We start from the raw sequence: 5,653 nt of genomic DNA, 5'->3' as shown, positions 1-5,653 counted from the left end.
GACCAAACAGAACAATAATTCTGATCTGACAGGAAATGAAAACAGATCCAAGTATCACGATTACTTATATCGTAATGTGTATGATACTATCTAGAATAAGTGAAAGGCTTTTCAAATCCAAGTCTCTGCCATAAGATGTAGGCAAGGGGACAGGACACATACTTTTATGCTTGCTTAAGTAACAGTCTTCACTTCTTTGTCTCAGTCTTGTCATTTCTAATAAATTGGGTATAACATTAGTTACCCAGCCTACAGTGGGGGAGCTTTAGTGGGCTGTAGCTTGCAGATCTGCTGAGAAATTTGGCTGAAAGGCCCTATAAAAACCAAAATACTGCTAGAAGATCTCAGCACTTTGTGAATGAGAGAAAGGTGCATTAGTAAAGGGGGAAGCAGTACCTCCAGCAACATCAAGCATTGCTTGGATCACTGCTACACTGACTTCAGGTAACATCAGTTTACCAACTCCAGCAATGCAATATCAATCACAGTGACATGCCACACACCCCACGCTGGCTGCTGCCTCTGCATTATGAAGAGCACAGCACTGCAATACAGCTAACACAGGAGCACCTGGGTCACGAGCATTCCTGTGCAGCAGAAATCTCAAGTCAAAAGTAGCCCAAGAAGTGTGTTTGGGAACAAGGGAGCAGAAAAAAACATCGTAATCGGTTTCTAATTGCTGCTTCTTTTTGAACAATGATTTCTCTTGCAGAAAGAACAAGGGTCGGATTTTCTTTTCCTGCTTTTATTCCAGGAGCCCTCCAGAGGGGGGCTGGTTTGGTTTAGGGTTTGGGGGTTCTGGTTGGTTGGTTTTGGGTTGTGTGTTTGTTTTAATTTGTCCTTCGCATTAACACCAGCAAACAGGTTGCTCCAATGTCTGCAGGTATTACCAGTGACTTGTCAGAAAAAGCAAAAAGATCCCATTTCTTGATTTATTCTTTTTTTTGTAATGCTAATGAAGTTCAGAAAATACATCTATCACCTGCAAAGCTTCTTAAATTGGGATGTTATGTTCAAGTTTTCATTCTTCTGAGGGGAAAGACTCGGGTGGCTTGGCTTTAATCTATAACTTATAGGTAAGCTCAGTGCCTTTCCTAGTGAAGCATACAGCAGAACTTTGCTACATCCTCCTAACAACAGGGAACCTGATTTGAGAAAGTGAGCCTAGTCCTTAAGGCTACCGGGGGTGTCACACATGAAAGGGATCTACAACCTTCCTTTTGAAAAAGGGACTCGTTTATCTGGTTATCCTCGGGTTTGGCATGTGTGCAGAACTGCTTTCTCCTTGAGCAAACAGCTATCGTTGAGGAATTCAGGGTACCAGGATGTTACATTTTCAGTCCACCCGTTAGAGGGCAGCCACAGAAATGTTTCTGTATTTCACACCAAATCCTAAGTGCATAAACCACAGGAACATGTAGAACAAGGTCAAGAATAATCAACAGCTTGCACCCATCCAGAAGCAGAAAGAATAATGAAGGTACCTCCGGATTAGATACCTCCCAGGAATGATGAGGTCCTTTTATGACAACCTGTGCTTGAACACATGAATTCTACCCACTTCCTATGCTAGGTGCCTCAAATCGGAGCAAGGACCAGACCAGAGCACAAATGGGAGCAGAGAGAACATGCTTTTTATACTTCTTCCAAGGTGCTTAACCACTGTGATTCGGAAGCCTACAACCTCTCTTTATCCAAGCCTTCAAATAGTTCCAGGGGGCTCCTGATCAGTCAGTGAATCTTGCTCATAAAGACCAGTTTCAGACTTAGGTTAGTGGCAAAAGCTTAGTTAGGTATGCTGTGCTGTCTGCAACATCCCCTAATGCAGTCCTGTTAACAACGTGCTTGTTATTGACAACACACCATCACAAAACCATATCCTATGCATATACGAGGCATCTTCTTTACAGCTCCTCCTATACAAAGTGCACCTATACCCTGATTTGGGCACTCATTTTCTATCAGAATTATAGAGATATTGTGTCACTTTGTACTTGATAAACGTACTACATTTTGGCAGATTATGCTAACCTCATTAGTACAGTATTGCACAGACAGTCCATCTGTCGCGCGCTCATTTGCCAAGACTCAAAAGTAAAGCCTTTATACAAATATAATATATTCTAAGCAGCATTGCCATAAAACCTACACATACCAGAAGCCATACGTACACCATATTTCAGAAATCACTTATTACCTTCAAACACATGCAGGATTATCCAGAAGCTGGATACAAACTGGAGCTGACTTGGAAAGCTCAGAAAGACACAAAAAGAAGAGTTTGAGTCTACCTACAGAGGTATTCCAAGCCTAAATCTCACCTAACCTGGAAGTCAGCAGGAGCTTCCCCCTTCACTTCAAATGGGAAAAGGTGATGGGGCCCAATCCTGCTGGTTGAGTAAAGTATCAGGGCAGACTGTGGCTGTTCAGTGCCTTTAATGTGTTTAATCCCAAAGAGAGAAATGGTAAATTTTGTAAAGAGAGTTATAAGTCACTCCTCTTTATCTATTGATACATTTTGTTTCCCATTATTATAGCATTTAAACCGTATAATGAGCGATATAAGCATTATTATGGTACTGCAAATTGAGCAAGTACCTTACATCTTACAGTCATTCTTTCAGTTCATGTAAGTTAGCAATATAGATCAAAACTGTTTAAAGTAATTAGTGCCTCCTATTGCCACTGGGCTGCCAGGTCTGACCTGACAGGGCACTTAGGCTCTTATTTTGAGCTATGCTGACTTGCATGTATTACGGAAATGAATTGGTAGCATCTCACTATGTTTCTCCTTATTAAGTGCCAAAATACGAGACCATAACAAAACTATGTTGATTGTCATCGTTACATTATACATCAGCACTGCTTCAAAACAACTAGTGCTGCTTGAAGGAATCATAAGACTGAAGAAAGGAATAATCCTGCTACAGTAAATAGAGCCTAAGCCTTCACCAGCTGCTTCTGTAATACTGAAACAAGGCCCAGAGAAACCAACTTCATGCAAAACATGTCTGTTTGTGGGTCTGAGAACACTACAAGGAAAAAACAATGACTCTCACAGATCATGCAGTGAACATACCAGAGATCAACAGCAGAGGTCAAGATTGTCCAACAACCAAAGGAAAAAGAACCCCCCACAGAACAGTTAAGAGAAGACAATGATCTAATGCCAACTACATTTCATCTTGCAGTGCATAAATTGACAGCTTGCAAAAGTCAAGAGAGGAACTCCTCTTCCTCCATGTTTACTTTATTTTTAGATCTTGCTTGCTCCTTTGAAGTAACAAAATCTAGACTAGGTGGATCAGTAAACCGGTAGAATAAGGTGTGTTGTAGTCAGTGCTTTCCTCAGCCCCACACAGCCTTGACACCTGTAAACCAGTTGTATCTCGTGGCATGAAGATAATAAATGCTTTAGTTCTGTTGTTCAAAATATCCATTGTACTCCGTTTTCAACCCTCCAGCCACGCTTATTTTGTAGAACAGATGCCCAGAAAGCAACCCTCCCACCATCACTGCATATGAGTAAAAAGAAGAAAAACTGATGGAGTTATTTAACAAATTGCCACAAAACCAGCTCGTGCTCGTAATGCAGAGAGTTCAGGGCTTTGGGCTGTCTTTTGAGTTAATAATCCAGAGTGCACTTGAATGGACACTTCACGCTAACGAAGGTCATCACCTCCTGGACCATTCCTGGCTGAATACACACGTACCTGTAGAGCTACTCCTCAACATCAAAGTAAGCAGAATAATAGCTGGTTAGACCCAAAGAAAAACTGTTGATTTTGAAGTAACACCGAAGAGATCGAAGTTAAAATCTGCCCTGCCACTCAGAGTAAGTGCCTGACCTTCAGGTCCTAGCACCTAGTCTGGTACAGAAAGCTTTTATGCTGTTGCTCTAGGTTAAGTACCTCTCCAAGATCTTTGTCCTGGTAATTCATTGTCTGTTGCATCAGAACCACATGCCAGAAGATTTTAACACTGCTTTGTATTCTTAAGGGTTGATGAAGAGGCGCGTGCACATGGCCACTGAACAGCGAAATGAGAAACTATGCCCCTGGTTTGGGAGATAAAATACACTGAAGCTGGAGAAAAACTATTACACTATGCCATGTAACCTTAGAAGCCACTGAGAAAGATACCTTGGCTATGACAAAGTACCCTAAGCACAAGCACATTTGCAGCTCAGCGAGGAATTTGGGTACCTCTTTACTGCATCAGAGAAAAACTAGAGCAAACACATTTAAAGATGTCTTAATGCTTTTCCCCTTGAAGGGAACTAGCTTGCTTAGAAGGCAATGCTAAGGCTTGTAGGTGATGAAGCCTGTACTTCACTCACAGCAGACTTGAACTCTTCTCTATTGTGCTTCCCATAATCTCAAAACTGTATGCTCTGTGCTTGGAAAATGAATTTGATGATGCAATTGAGAAAAGCAGCTAAACACATGACAATGTAGAACCGAGTCTGGAAGGCTTCACCGTATGATTTCCAAATACCGCCGGGGTTTGATCCTGAAATACAGCCATCGCACCTTACCTAGCTTGCTCTTCCTCTGAGAAGAGGTCATTTATACAACACTCTGCACACTTTGCCCTCGGGAAGCCACTTACCTTGAGCCACAGGGCCCATACTTTATTTTTCCAAGAAGGAAGCAAAGCTCATTCTCTTCCTGCAGATCACAGCCAGAGCCTCAGAAGTGCTGACAGAAAGCACATTATCCCCCAAAGCCATTGTTCCAGTGGCAGTCATTTGCCTGAACACATCTGTGATTTGAGCTGTCTAATAGCACCTTGACCATGTGACAAAAGGAAGGTGAAGGACGCATTTGTGCCCTGGGGAGATAGCATCAGCAGATTGCCAAAGCTTTGTTTATGACAACCTGAGAGAAACGTTAACAGTTACTGATTGCCTCCTGATAGTGATAACTAACAACCCCCATGGTTCAAACCCTGCATGCTTTCTTACTGAGAGGCAACTAAACAATCAATGGGCAAGCCCCCTTATCAGGCAGTATCTTGCTGGGAATGGTAAGCACTGAATGGAACTGAGTAAAAGCTTTGCAGAATGACCAAAACCTGCTAGATTACTTTTAAACCAAGACAAGAAACTTTTAGCCAGCACTGGAATCAGGTTGCCTTATCCCATCAGATTTAATGTTTAAAATTAAAATCAACCGACTCTGGCTTCTGTTTCCAATTCGGACAACAAAGTTCAGCTATCTAAAGCTATTTCTTCCATCTTTTGGATATAAGCTAGAAAATTCACACCCGATTTGTCACTTAAAGCAATTTGCCACTACTTACATCTTTGCCATTTTAGATGCAGCTGCCTTGATTCATGCCGCCATGCTAACAAAACCAGGCTGCTACGCTACAATAAAGCTTATGTTGCTTTGCTGTGTTCTGCATCCCCCAAAACACTCCTATGCACAGCTGCTTAGCGTTTATTTATATTGTGTATATACACACGAACATGTAGCTACACACAAACACACCTATATATATATAACTTGTGGGTATTTTTATGCAGTAATTAGCTGTATCTTGCCCATACTGGTGAAGTTTGTGCCAAGCATACCGTGTGTGCTTGGCGTTTTGTTAACATGACTAGCCTGTTATTGGCAGGAAGAGAGACGGAAACAAAAGGTCATTT

Source organism: Pezoporus wallicus, unplaced genomic scaffold (assembly GCF_028554395.1).
Source record: "Pezoporus wallicus isolate ANWC-B61680 ecotype Strahan unplaced genomic scaffold, APGP_CSIRO_Pwel_v1 contig_11493, whole genome shotgun sequence".
NCBI lineage: Eukaryota > Metazoa > Chordata > Aves > Psittaciformes > Psittacidae > Pezoporus > Pezoporus wallicus.
Note: the sequence above shows the minus strand (reverse complement) of the source record.